Source organism: Nicotiana tabacum, chromosome 6 (assembly GCF_000715075.1).
Source record: "Nicotiana tabacum cultivar K326 chromosome 6, ASM71507v2, whole genome shotgun sequence".
Lineage (NCBI taxonomy): Eukaryota > Viridiplantae > Streptophyta > Magnoliopsida > Solanales > Solanaceae > Nicotiana > Nicotiana tabacum.
Window position 1 is genome coordinate 137,457,413 of NC_134085.1, and position 15,207 is coordinate 137,472,619.

Genomic DNA, 15,207 nt, shown 5'->3' on the forward strand with positions numbered 1-15,207 from the left:
GATGTACTTCCTAAATTGAGATTTCACCTCTAGGAGACGCACTTCCTAGTTTGAGTCTTTGAAGTTCCACCCCTAGGAGACACACTTCCTAGTCTAGGTCTTTCAAGTTATATTTTTGTTTTAGGAGACACACTTCCTAAATTGAGATTTCACTCCTAGGAGACGCACTTTCTAGTTTTGGTTGTTTAAGTTTATCTAGGAGACGCACTTCCTAGTTTGAGTCACTCTTGTTATTTTTTTAGGAGACACACTTCCTAGTAAAAGTTTATTAGTTTTACTCTTAGAAAACACCATTTCTAGTATAAATTTGTCAGTTTTAATCATAGGAGATGCACATCCTAGTCGAGTGTTTAGTTTACTCTTATCATTGCATCAATAACATAAGTGGTTTACAGTTTTGCTAACAACTCACAAATCTTCCGAGTGCAAACTGGGGCAGTAAATTTTGTTTGTTTTGTTGTTTTGATTGCAGGCACCCACCTGGAGAACGAGGAAATTTGTTCTGGAATTATTTCAAGTTTCAAGTCAGTAGCAAGTGTCCACTTGGAGAATGAGGGAAGTCATTTCAGAATTCAATCCAAGTTAGAAGTAGTAGAAGCTCGCGACAAGAATGCGAGTCGACAGTCCGAGATGACCAATAGAAGTAGTCTCAATCCAGAATAAAAAAAAAGTGAATCCAAAATGCAGAAGCAGAGAAAGATGTGAACTGCTCAAGACATGGCTGAAGTCAAGAGCATGGCGTGTCCGATTTTAATCCGAAGAAGCTGTGAAAGAGTGAATCAGCATCTGCAGCTAGCAAGCATCAAGGTTCAAATCAAAGTCTGTATGAAGAACCGTTCAAGACTCAAGATCAAGCTTCAGAAGACTTATAGATAGGAATATTATAACTCATAGCTGACAGACTTAGTTAGTTTTTTTCATTTTTGATGTAATAATTGGACCGCAGACCGAAACCTCGACGGAACGGAACCTCACTCGACTCTCTTATCCTTTCCACATACTCTATCACCTCATTCACTTCTGAACTACACGTGGCCTAATTCCGTTATAGCCAAGGACATGTAGGCAGCTCAGTTACCAGGGCTCGGTCACATTCTTTTTTCTTTTAGTGTTTGGTCTCTCTAAATAAGGGTCGGGTCAAAAAATCTGTCTTGTTATTCTTTGTCTGGAAACTCTTCGTATTTTCTGTCAAAGAGGAACATCTATAGACATGTAAATTTTGAACCACCCCGAGATTTTACACATTACCTTTCATAAAATTAAAGAATACAAAAATAGCCTGAATATTTTATTTTCTAAAAAAAGGATAAGAAAAAAAAATTAAAGAAAAAAAAACAAACAAAGAAAGTGATGAAACAAAACAAGAAAACAACGAAAAAATGAAAAAAAAAGTAACGAAACAGAAAGGAAGAAACGTTAGGGACAAAAGCAAAATTACAAGAAAAGAAACATTATTCTTTATATTTTATTGCTCATCTTACCTTTGCTGCATGTGGACTATATTTGTGTATTTGTGGGAATATTCTCATAACAAACTAGAGGGGTCCACTTGCCCACACACATAGCTGTCATATTGGATTGTTTAATTGATCGGGGAATAATTTTCCTTTGGCCTTATAGAATAACCTTTCTTGCTCTCCAATTCAGACCCCCAAAAATACTCCTATTCAGCTATATAATACACGACAGAAGAGGGAAAAGACGGAGAGGTGAGCACAGATAAGAAAAGGGAAACGGAAGATATCAAAAAAGAGAAAGAGAACCAAAAGCTCTCATCTCTCCTTGTTCCGAAGGGCTGCTTCCTCTTTTTACTCAAATGGCTGCCGCCACCGTCATCCTCTCAGGTGAGCTGGCGGGCCGGTAGCCATGCTTAGACGTTGACCACCTCTCTCCTTTCTCATCCCAACTCTCACACCATAGCCTAAAACAGCCCCTCAACTGCGGCAAAAGCAGTTCAAAACGACCACCTTCCACTCCATTTTTACGGCAGGAACCCAGCTGAAGAACACCATGTAAACTAGCTGTAAATCACTCTTATACCTGCTGAAAAACACCATGAAAAGCAATTCCAAAATAACTCCAGCAGTCGAGGTTTAGCTAAGGTCGTTCGAGATTGCCGTTCGAGTTTCCGGTCAAAGGCATCCAAGCTATTTTTATCGTTCGCCACTCAAGTTTGTCAGATTTACTCTACTGTAAATCTCACTTGGAGTTGTCTACTAGATCAAGTCATGAGAAATTTTGATGATACTGGAATTTCTGCTATGGAATCTACGCTATCAGGTACTATGGGATTTTTTTCCTCTTCCTATTGATTAATTATTTTATGGTTTATTTCCGTCTGCTTTATCAGGCTAATAGTTGGGTGTTTTTTTTAATAACAATGCACAAAAAGATGATTAAAAGAAAAAGGCTGAATACATACGGAAACACTGAAAGTTGGTACGATTTTTTATTTAGACACCTGAACTTAGGGGTATTCCTAATGAGCACGTGCATTACACGAACTTTGTTCCAATTAGACACTTTTTGCTGAGTTGGCACATAGAGTGAGTTTCACCCCATATAGGCGCGTGAAGAGCCCAAAAACAGATTTTTTCTTCTTTTTTTGTCTTTTTTATTTCCTTCATCTTCTTCTTTTTATTTATGTCCACCACCATTTCCACCATTGCCTCCTCCACTTTCTCATCTTCTTCTTGTGATCATAATCCTTTCCTTAGCATCTGCTTCATACAACAAGAATGGCGCCCCATTTATTTGGCTGTTGCAGCCTTAGAGTATTTCAACAAAAAAGGATAGGATATGGATTGGAGTATTTCAACACAATCCATTTGGCTGAAAATTTCATCACCACCAACTGCTCCGCCACCCTCCTCTCTAACCCCATCGTCGAACCCTTCTTCTTCACCCCATTCATCTCCAGACATCACTCATCTTCAGGAGCAGCCCCCTATTGATTAAAACTAAAATGAGTCCGAGTTCTTCATTTCAAATCGAAACACCATTAATGGGTTCTTAAAAAGCTTGAAGGTTTAAAATGAGTTACTTGATTTGATGAAAGATTATGAAATTATTGTTGTGGTTGCCTTCGGGTCGTCTTGGAGAATCTTTAGATCAAGTTATAACAAATTTGGAGGAATTTCTCTTAAAGGTTTGGATTAAAATCTTGGTTGGAACAAGAACACACATGAAGATAGTGAAGAACACCAAGAACACACATTAAATAGATTTAACATAGTTTTTCCTTTCTTTTTTTAACTCAAAAAGATATATGTCCTCATTTTATTCGTCATTAGACACATCAGCAGCGAGTGTATTGCACACACTTTGTAAGTTTCACTGATAGTCAAAAGAGTGTCTAATTGGAACAAAGTTCGTGTAATGCACGTGCTCATTAGGAATACCCCTAAGTTCAGGTGTCTAAATAAAAAATCGTACCAACTTTCAGTGTTTCCGTATGTATTCAGCCTTTTTCTTTTAATCATCTTTTTGTGCATTGTTATTTTTTTATGTATGATTAATTCCTTAAAAAGTTTCTACTTGGAAATGTAAGTTGTGTTTTAGACAACTTATGAACATTGTAGTTTGTTTTAGGCGCGATTGATAATAAATCATCGCGACTACGGGTACGGTTCCCGTGGCATGGTCCTGATGCATAAATCCAAATTCGGGCGTGCATTTCATGTGAGCTGACCATAACTTCGAATATTAATAAAATTAAACATATTGTACATCGTAGGTATGGTTCCCGTGATGCGATTCGCAATGTGTACCAAACAAATAAGTGTGCGACATCGCGATTTGTTTCAACCAATTCCATAAATACTTAAAAGCGGTCTAAAAGGTTAAAAATGCACGATAGTTTTAAAGCTTGTTTTAAATAAGATAATTAGACCAATTATTAATAGTTGAGCGACCGTGCTAAAACCACGAAACCTGAGAATGCCAAACACTTTCTCCCGGGTTAACAGAATTCCTTACCCGGACTTTTGTGTTTCGCGGACTGTAAAACAGAGTCGAACTTTCTTGATTTAGGATTTTAAACCGGTGACTTGGGACACCATAAATTATCCCAAGTGGCGACTCTGAATTTGAATATAAATAATCCCGTTTCGATTATTGTCACTTTAATTGGAAAAACTCCCCTATCCCCTCGGGAAAAAGGAGGTGTGACACCCGTCACTTTGTTCTTTTATCTGTATTTTCTTTTACCTTATCCTTGGTTGATCAAATCTCTTCTCATTGGTAGGTCGGAGAGGAGTGAGAAGGACGAGGGCTCCTACGCTCGCTTTTCTCCAACCAGCTTCCTCTGGCCGACCCGTTCAAAGGGCCCACCTGCGGGTGAGAGCACCCAACGGTGGTTGCACAACAGACCCTGTTGGCGATCGGGCATGTTCATTTGGAAGTTGCTCCACGGTCAGATACTCCAGTTCTCGTTGTCTGTTCAATGGGCTAGCCTTCTCACAACAATAGCGAAGAGACACCATCAAAGAGGCGGAGGTTGTCAAAGGGAGTGTCTTTGGTTGAGACGTCCTCGAGGGGCGGCTATATTTTGGCTGTATCTAAAGCTGGTGGTGACACCACTAGGGTGCCGAGATAACGCCTATTCCAGTTGTGGAAGAGACCACCGTGACCGTGCCCCTTCTTTGACCAATGAGAGGGGGAAAGGCATGGTTGTGGATGATTATAAATCAGATTCCGACATCGACCCTGAGGATATGAGGATGTTCGAGGAGGGATTTACCAGGGTCGATGTAAGGGCGGAAGGTCCTTCTCGTGTACTCGAGATTCCATCTGATTTTAACCTTTTGGAGGACACGGTGGAGTTGGTGCCTCAATTCGACCTTCTGTGTTATGCCGCCAAAAGCGAGTCTCTTCGGGAGATTAATGATTCTGCTTTGTCACGAGGTATGGCCAGGATGGCCTTGAGGGGGAGTTTCTTTTTGTTATTTTCTTTATTTTGCGCTATTTTGTCTTCGCTAAATCCTCCCCTATTGTTCTTCCCACTCTTTTTTTGTAGACTTACATGATGTATATTGAGATTGCTCGTAGGGCTATGATTAGGGCCGAAGTCTTTCTGAAAATGGCCGCGAAGTATCACCGGTACCGCGACAAGTGCCGTGAGATGCACGCGCAACTTAAGGCGGGCGTTAATACTCAGTCCGTTAGGGAAGAGTTGGAGAAAAGGGTCGAGGAACTGATGCGGTCTATCCGTAGATTCAGCAAGCTCAAAAAGTTACTCGATGCCAAGGACGAGGAGCTCGAATTTGGAAAAGGGATCGCAACGGAGTGTGAAGACCTTCAGGCAAAGATGTAGTCTTTGCGGTCCGAGCTTGAACAGAATGCCACCAGGGTTGCCGATTTAAGTGAAGAATGGACGCAGAAGGTGGCCGAACTAGAAAAGAAGGTGACCAAGTTGGATAGAGCCGAGGGGCCTCGAGTATCGGCTTTAGGGAGGGCGGTGGCGCTAGAAGATACCATTCACATCCTCAGGTCTGAGTAGGAATCTGAGAAGGCGACAAACACACTGAGGGAGGCGCGGCTCGAGGAGCGTATTGGTGAAATTGATCGAGAAGCTTCGAGCTTGAGAGACCGGGTTGCGGCCCTTGAGGCCGAGAAGGTGCAACTGTTGGCTCAGGCTATCCCTTGAGAATCTGCCTCTGCTACTATCCCCCACTATTTGTATGAGCTATGGGTCCATGCTGAGGCCCAACGAGATAGATACAAGGGTTTGTAGGAGGCGGGGAGTGTCCCTGAGGTCGCTTTTGAAGATGCTCGGGCAAAGGCACATGAGGCTCGTATTGCTTGTGGTTACAACCCTGCGACACCAAAGGCCGATGAGGGTGTTGAGATTGAAAGTGGGCTTCCTGATGATGATGATGATGATGCTGGGGAGAATGGCGGTGGAGATGACGCCGAGTGAAACTTTGTTGCAACCTTTGTACTTAGTTTTTTTCTTGTTCTTTTGTTGTTTATTTTTATCTTTTTCTTGAGGGCCCGTTTTTGGCCTTTTGTAAGGCGTGACTGTTGTGCATGTATATTTGAATAAAATAGTTTCTTTGCCTTTGTTTACGTATCTTTTGACTTTCTTTCTCCTTCTCTCCTCCTCTTTTTTTTTGAATAGGATCTTCGGATTTCTCCGTGATGAGTCCCTGATTTTTTAATTGGCAATTCGAATGAGGGCGGATTTAGTTCGCTTGATCCAAGCGAGGTCGAATCTTGTTGTGTGAGTTCGAATGAAGTCACTTTTGATTTGCAAGTTCGAGCGAGATTGACTTCTGATTTGCCAACTTGGGCGGAATCAACTTCGATTTGTATATTTGAGCGAGGTCGAATTGTAACCCGTTTAGCAATGGCCGATGTCCGTAAGGGTATTAATTCGAGCGAGGTCAATTGTAACCCGTTTGGCTATAGTTTGGCTATGGCCAATGTCCGTAAGGGTGTTAATTTAAGCGAAGTCGAATTGTAACCCGTTTGGCGATGGCCGATGCACGTAAGGGTGTTTATTCGACCGAGGTCAAATTGTACCCTATTTGGCGATGGAACGGGTTTGATTGTTTCATTACTTTTATTGGAGAACCTCACTCATTTCTGCATTGTTTATACGTGCGTTGAGGTGAGTCCCGATTTGTTTAATTTTGTTTTCATTGGAGAGTACTATTCGTCGGGATGAGTCTAGGTTTGTTTAATTTTGTTTTAATTGGAGAACGATATATGTTGTTGCAGTGTGTATGTGTTGGTGGTGTCACGCCCCAAAAACCGTGGAACGCGACCGGCGCTTAATCGAGTAAATCCGACTGAGCAAACCTGTTAGATTTCATTCTACTCAATCTAGTTCATGAATAAAGAGGGAATGTTATCCCATTTATCAAAACACTAAGCAATCTTCCATTAACAACTTTCATTTTATTTCCGTCAATGACTTCATTCATAGTTTATAAAATATTACAAGTTTAATGAAAAACATGCTTATCAAGTACCAACTTTTCTAGTCTGGACTCTCAACATCAACCACCACCCATAAATAGTCTACGAAGCCTCTAAATACAAGAGAAGAGTAATAGGGAAATGCCGGCAACAAGGCTCCGGCTATACCTCAAACCGTGATGAGAAAATGAATAAAAGATACATGACATGACCCTGGGATGGAGTGGGGCTCACCAAGACTATTGGGGAGAGAGTACTGTTATCACTGGCTGATACCGCCCGCTGTGGAACCACCTGTATCATTAAATGATACAGCGCCCCCGGCAAAAGGGACGTTAGTGCCGTCGAATAACACTAGTATGTAAGGCTAAAAGTCCTCTTTCAGAATAGAATAACCATACAAGAAAAGAAACCACAAAACAGTAAGTCAAAATCAACAACATACTAGCATCCAATTTGAAACATGTAAGTCTTCTAGTTTACGAAAATAATATATATAATTTTTGGTTGGGAGATCATTAGCACTGATATGAGTTATACCACTGTCTTTGTTACCACAGAGTCCGATCACGACCCGATCATCTAGGTCGTCCCTTTGGAGACATGTACCCCAATCACAATTTCCAGTTTTTGATTCCCAGCACAATACCACTATGTGTGCGACATGACATCCGATCACGGCCCGATCGACTAGGCTACCTTCCCATATTTTCCGTGTGGGTTGGCGTTACCAATTTACAAATGTTACCAAGTTCATCCCAATTAAGGGGAATAACCATGATCTACCGCTACACCGGCACGTGTAGTTTCAGGTGTGAGCCTTATGACCCACCCTTCCTCGGTTTTGCTAATGATACTCCCAAAAATATTTTTGATTTGATTTGATATTGCACACAATTGTAGTATAAATACAAGTATACAAATATAGCATAAACACAACCATGCTTACCTCAATACCTTTCACATTTTATAGTTTTTATTACTGTCCTCAATCCCTCTCGATAATAGTATTTCTTTGGCCCTTTGGGCCTTTCATAAGATTCATATTTTTCATGGCACGAAGGCTGCATTTGGTTTTCCACATTTTCCATCTCCTTTATTTTAATTTGTGGTTCGATTTGTCATGTTCCTAAGAGATTGATGTTGCTAAGAGTCTCGGAGTATAGTAGGACTTAAGGAAAGCTCAATCGAGGTATGTAGGCTAAACTTTCTCTCTCGGAAGTGAATTCCATATTGTTTTGTAAGTTTATGTGTGGTTTGTCTACCAAAATGGTATAGCCTTGAGTTACATTTTAAATGAAGGTTAGTATACTAATCGGGTGAGAAGAATTCGATCTATTTAATGCTCCTAGTTGCTCTTATGTTTACTAAATGCCTTGATTGAGGTGACCATAGTTCTAGCTCATTTGAGCATATTTTCAAACAATAAGTGGGCATTATGTTTTTAAAACTATTTGTGAAATATCCTCTACCATCTCTCATCCCATCCTTAGCTCAAAACCTCACCAAATACTTTAAGAACTCATACATGCAAGATATCCACTCTCATCCTCATGGATTACCCTTCTAATAGTCTATCCTAGTTATATCTAGTAATTAAGAGCTTGGGTTATAGAACCTTACCTCTTAGGAAGAAGACCTTGGTGCCTTTCTTGACAAATCTTCAAGGTTTAAGCAATATCTTAGGAGAAATGTTGATGAAGAACCCTTTCTCCCTTTAGGACTCACTCTCTCTCTAAAAGCATCAGAAAAATAGGCCTAGAATGAAGGGTAGTGTATAATATATCGACATAGGGTCGGGTAAGAAAATTAGAAATTTGGAGACCCGGAACAGATCTGCGATTGCATAATTGACATGCAGCCTGCAAAAGGGACCGCAAAATGACTCCAAAAACATAAACAAACTGCCTGGGTATGTGACAAAAATGCGGTCCGCATACCTGTTCTGCTGTCTCATAATGCATCGCAGAACTACCACTCGCAAAATTTCAAGGAGATTATGTGATGAATATGTGGCCCACATATTGATTATGCGATCGCATAGTTGACCTCAAAATTAACCATCAAACTGCCTCACTCTGCAGTGACTATGCGGTCCGCATAGCTATTACGCGACCGCATAATAGATCGTAGAAACGCTCTCTTCTGAAAAATATTATTCCTTAACTTTTTAATGCACAAAAGAATTTTACGAATTTCAAACACATATTCCTAACTTGGCACTATGGGATCTCGGGTTTTGAGCAAAAAATTTCACGGGGCCTTACAGGTGGAGTCCCAGTTTACCTAGTCCTTTCATTGCTCGACCTGGAGAGGCTGTGATCGGGATGAGCGACGAACTTATTGCTTGGTCTTCTGGGCACCCTGGGACTATATGAAGTTCAGACGTTGTAACAGCCCAGCCCGCTAGTAATATTGTCCGCTCTGGGCCTAGGTCCTTACGGGTTTAAAATGTGTCGCTAGGGTCTAAGGCTTGTTAGCTTATATACCCAGCATCCCTCTTGTGTTTTACCGATGTGGGACTCTGTCTAAAGTCTAGGGTGTTACAGACATGATTCGCAATATTTAGTCGGCTGAATTGGCGTAAGAGTGTCTTGGCGAATATACATGCAAGCTTTTCGAGTTCAAGTTCTTCTTGTGTCGGAGGGACTGTATGTTTCATGGGCTCACCACTTAGTCCCAGCTCATGGAGATTTTCTTAATAATATCAGCTTGTTTTGAGTTGTTTGTCTGTTATTTGCAATACGGTATGGTGTGGAGGGTTTTGCTTGGTGTGTTCGGTGGAATTTGTTCCTTGTTTGCGTACTTGTGAGAATGATTATATTCCTTGCCCGTTCCAAAAAGAGAAAAACGACAAGTTAGAACCAAATAAAATTTCCTGTTACCTTGACCTAGTATGTCGGTGAGGGGGGAGGGGCACTGTAAGGCGACCCCTTCTGTCCCGTACTCGAATGATGGTTTCAGATTTGGCAGCCCCATGTTTGGCATCGCCGTTAATCGGGTCTAGGCTTCTTATAGGCTGAACTTATCTTGCCCGTTGGGATCTCGAGCTCGAGTCCCGGTTCTACCCCGTCCGATATGCGCAGATAATAAGGGAAACGTGATATACCCTGTACATAAATTACAATTGTGCACATGGGTACAAAAACAAATCAGGATAAGTCGGTTATTTCAAAGAATCATACAGTAAGGCTATCGTCCCTTCCTAAGAGGTGGAGGTATAGATCGTAATATAACTTTAATACGACAAGCAGGATTACAGGCGTGCTAAGTGCGTAGTGGCCGTAATCCAACTTTAAGTACTCACACGACGTGCCAAACTCATTGCTACAGGCGAGGCGTGGGTTTTGCTTAGACATTGGACCTAATTTTGATTTCATGTAGAGATTTGACCCACGTTGGTTTGGTTATCTCAAAAGATTATCTATCACTTTTTTACGTTGGTGTTTATACTGAGATGATGAGGCTATGACAACCGAGAAGTGATACTTTGGCTGGTTTTAGATCTAAAAGAAACTAAACTTTTGGCTAAGAAATCCCCACAGATGGCGCCAAATTGTTTGACCAAAAAGTGTTGAACTTTTTGCTAAACTAATTAAATAAGAAGACTTTAGGTAAATCATAGCCAACGATAATTTATTCCAGATCTATAATAGAAGATGAGAGTAAGACATCATAACACATATAAGATTTAACTGTAATATTGATTAAATCACACTATATGGGAAGAAGATGATGATTTCCATAATGTTTAACAATCAACAAAGAATGCATGGATGGGAATGTCACTGATCTTTAATAAGGTAGAACTCCATACATTGGGCGTGATGAGATTAACGATCTATGTTGAAGATCCGAGCTTCCTTGCTTCCTTCTCCTTCATGGAGAGAGGAAGATCATGATGACTCCTCTCTTTAGAGAATATGTCTGTGTTTTTCTTTTTTATTCGCCCCCTTCTTCTTCCTCTCACTTAGTTTATATAATAGATCTTCTCTCTTATCCAATAGTCATTGACCATAGTATTTGAGTCATTTGCCTATATTACGGGTTGACCCCTTGAAATGCCATATCCAATTCGCCTCTCAGATATCCCAAATACACGACCTCGGCTGTGGCCGAGGTGCATATCATTACAACGTGGTATGGACACGACAACTTCAAGTAACCTTCCGTCATTCCTTCGCACGCCGATTTTTGTCCAGTTCGATTTTGACCCATACACACACAATCTTTTCCATTACACAAAGTTTCTATTTTGCATAAGACATAAGATTTGAAGATTTACACTTGATATCTTTTCCATTGGATGCCAAAAAATATTTGGATAGAAGATTTAACTGTTGAGTTCTTAGATTGTCTTCAAGTGAAAGCTATTGGATACCTTTTTGCTGAAAATTTAGATACAAATCCTGGTCAATTCAAGCGTTATATCGCAGAGTTAAATCTACGAAACAAGCTTGTAACGACCCAATCGGTCGTTTTGAGCTCTGGCATGTCATTCAACAGTTTGAGGTCATGAGCAGCTTCATCTCAGGTATATTGACTTGTGTGTATGGTCAGAATTAAAATTCAGGAAATTTGGAGTCAAATCTAAATGGAAATTCTCATTTTAAAAGCATAAAATTGAAGAAATGAACTAGGATTGGAATTTTGAGTAAACAACCTCGGAATTGGGATCCGAAGGTTCCAGCAGGTTCGTATGATAATTTCGGACTTGGGCATATGCCCGTACCGGGTTTTGGATAACCCGGGAGCATTTTGGCGCCTATTGTGGAAGATAGCATTTTAGAAGAAATTGCATCAGTTTGGCTTAAAATGCATTTCAGTGTTATTGATGTCCGTTTGGAATTCCGAGACTAGAAATAGCTCCGTATGGTGATTCTGGATTTGGGAGCGTGATCGGAAGTGAATTCGGAGGTCTGTAGGTCATTTTGGAGCCGTTTGGCTAAATATAGAAATTTGAAGGTTTTTGAGAAAATTCGAACGGAAGTGAAAATTTTGATATCGGGGTCGGAATGCGATTCCGAAAGTTGGGGCAAGTCTGTAATTCGAATGTGACTTGTGTGCAAAATTTGAAGTCATTCCTGAATGATTTTGGTAAGGTTTGAGACACTTAGTCTCTTTAAGGAAGCTTAAGTTGGAAAAGTCAACCGGATATTGACTTATGAGTTAGAGCACTCGAAATGTGAATTTTATGGTTCGGATAGCTTTGTTAGGTGATTTGATACTTAGGAGTGTGTCCGGAATATTTTTGTGATGACCGGTGTAGAATTAAGCTTGAATCGGCAAAGTTAGTATTTTGGCGAATTCCGGTTGATAGGTAAGATTTTGATCCGAGGCTCGGAATTGAATTCCGAGAATTGTTGTAGCTTTGTTATGTCATTTTGGACTTGTCTGCAAAATTTGAGATCACTCGGACTAGTTTTGACGTGTTTCGACATCGGATGTGAAAATTAGAAGTTTCAAAGTTCATAGGCTTGAATCCGATGTGAATTTAGTATTTTTGCGTTGTTTATGGTGATTCGAAGAAACAACTAAGTTTGTGTCATATTATGGGACTTGTTAGTATACTTTGTTGGGATCCCATGAGGCTCGGATAAATTTTGGAAGAGTTTTTGGAAGATTTTTATGGGTTTGAGCATAAATGTAATGATCTAAAGGTTCATTTTTAGTTTTAGAGATCCAAATTTGATTCCGAGACTTCTGGAATTTTGATAATGAATTATAGGACTGATCTGGAAATTTTGGTCTAATTTCATCAAGTCGCGATTGGGTTTTTAGCGCGAAACATGAGTAATTGTTTAACGAGCGAAATGGATATCGCACTAGGCAAATGAGCTCCGAATTGAGTTTCGATTGAAGGATTGTGTTCGTATTATTATTTGTGACTCATATGAATAAGAATCGTCTAATTCCGAGTTTTTATGAAGGAGTTAGAGTCGTTTTAGTGAAATTAAAGAGTGTTGGTGCATCAGGTCTGGTGTGGCACTTTTAGCGATAAAATTAGCACCTTTAGCGACCAGATTTGGGTCTTTAGCGACCAGATTTGCTTATTAAAAGATGTTGCGTTTCTGCTCGTTTTTTCTACCTATTTTCTTGCGAAATAACACAGTTTGGGGCGATTTTTGAGCAAGAAATCATGAGAAATCTTTAGGTAAGTCACTTATGATTATTTCTACTCCATAATATTGAATTATCATCGAATAATCCGACTAGATTACATGTTTTTGAGGTGTAAATTGGGGATTTTGAACCTAGTGATTTGAAAATAAGATTTGAAGATTTATGGGGTCATTTGAACTCCGATTTTGGTAAATTTTATATGTACGGACTCGTGGCGAGACGAGGAATCCGGTGATGTGACTTTCGTAATTTTTTGAGAAGTGAGCCCGGGGCTCGGGTTTTGTCAACTTCGTGATTTTTAGCGTTTTTCGAGTATTTTCGATTGGGTATTGTTCCCTTAGCATATTGTGATGTATTCGCTCTGATTTTGGTTAGATTCGACGCGCGTTGAGGCCGATTTGAGGGGTAAAGGTGTCGCAAGCTATAGATTTCACCGGGTCGAGGTGAGTAATGATTTTAAATGATGCACTGAGGGTTTGAAACCCCGGATTGCATAACATACTGCTATGTTGAGATGAGACACGCGTTGTATGACGAGTGCGGGGTCATTTACTATTGGGGATTGTGACTTGGTCCGTCCCAGTTGATATTTTTACCGCGTAATTGATAAAGATTTATTGTTTTTCACTACGATTGAGGCTTATTGCCATATTTGGGTTTCGTGCCAATTATCTGAAATCCTTTGTGAATTTACATCACTATTTTCCTCACGAATTGAAATATTATTTTAACTCAGTCCAATTGAATTATATTATTTTGTGAACTCAACTACATTTATACTCAACTCGAGATTTAATGATATTTATAATGATGTTGAGCTGAGCATTATTGTTTTACTGATGCCCAAGAGGCTTATGATTATTTTCTGGACTGATTGAGGCCGAGGTCCATACGTGAGGATATGTTGAGTGATGTGAGGAGGCTTTCGGGCCTCGAGTGTTATGTGAGGAGGCTTTCAGGCCTCGTGTGATGTGTGAAGGCTTTCAGGCCTATTGATATTGCGTTTGGGCTGTAGGAGCCCCTTCGGAGTCTGTACACACCTCCAGTGAGCGCAGGGTACCCAGGTGAGTTGGGAGTAGGCCCGAGAGGCCATTGCTTGTGTGTGGTGAATTGGGAGTGAGCCCGAGGGGCTGATACTATACTGAGATTGACATATTGAGCCCGAGGGGCAAGCTTTTGATTTATCCTTACTGTGGAAATTATTTGTCTTTACTGTTTTAAAAGAAGAATTATCTGATACTTACTGTTTTACTGTATAACTAATTTTACTGCTTGGGATATCGCTATATTGTGCCATTATGAGATTTCATATTTTCAGTCGTTATTTATTTTTATTACTCACTGGGTCGGAGTACTCACATTACTCCCTGCACCATGTGTGCAGATACAGGCAGAGCTGAGTTCGCTCTTGAGCGCTGATTCTTTCCAGGCCAGGCGGTGACTAGGAGTAACGAGGTAGCTGTTGACGTCCGCAGCCCCGTTTTCTCCCTTATCTTTGTTATTTATGATAATTCCAGACTTTGTAAAATATTAGTAAACTCTGTAGTAGCTCATGACTTGTGACACCCCGATTTCGGGCTGAGTTGGGATGGTTTTCCTTGTTCTATCACGTTTATTTCGCATTTAAGATTATATTGCCCATGATTTAGACTTATTCCTGCTAAGTAATTATAAAGATATGTATTGTTTTGTTGATTGGTTGGCCTTGTCCTCACGAGAGGCGCCATCACGACCGGGTTGGGATTTTGGGTCGTGACAAGTTGGTATCAGAGCCTAGGTTACTAGGTCTCGCGAGTCATGAGCTGGTTTAGTAGAGTGTCGCGGATTGGTAAGGAGACGTCTGTACTTATCCTCGGGAGGTTGCAGAACCTTTAGGAAAAACTTCATATTCTTGAATTCTTAATCGTGCCTCCTTGATTCAGCTTGAAAAAGTAACTTTTACAATTCATTCCACATATTCGTATGCGCGAACGAATGCTCAGTATTAGATGTGCCTTGATGGCTTGTAATTCCCCGATCATGGGCGAGGTGTAATCTCTGTGAGTTTGATGTTAGGCCAGTCGGGAGGACTTGAGGCCGGATCATTGCCTATGGCTTGAGCACCGGGGTGTTGATTATGTGAGCAAGTGTTTTGAACTTATATGTTCGGTATTGTCCCTA

General features: G+C 40.5%; 1 long non-coding RNA gene across 1 annotated transcript; it reads left to right on the plus strand.

Moving 5' to 3' along the window:
* The first annotated feature begins 1,605 nt into the window (after positions 1 to 1,605).
* LOC142181843 (uncharacterized) lies at positions 1,606 to 14,688 on the plus strand. Its single transcript, XR_012710737.1, has 2 exons — positions 1,606 to 2,280; positions 14,432 to 14,688. It is a non-coding gene; the product is annotated as an uncharacterized LOC142181843 (long non-coding RNA).
* The last annotated feature ends 519 nt before the right edge of the window (positions 14,689 to 15,207 follow it).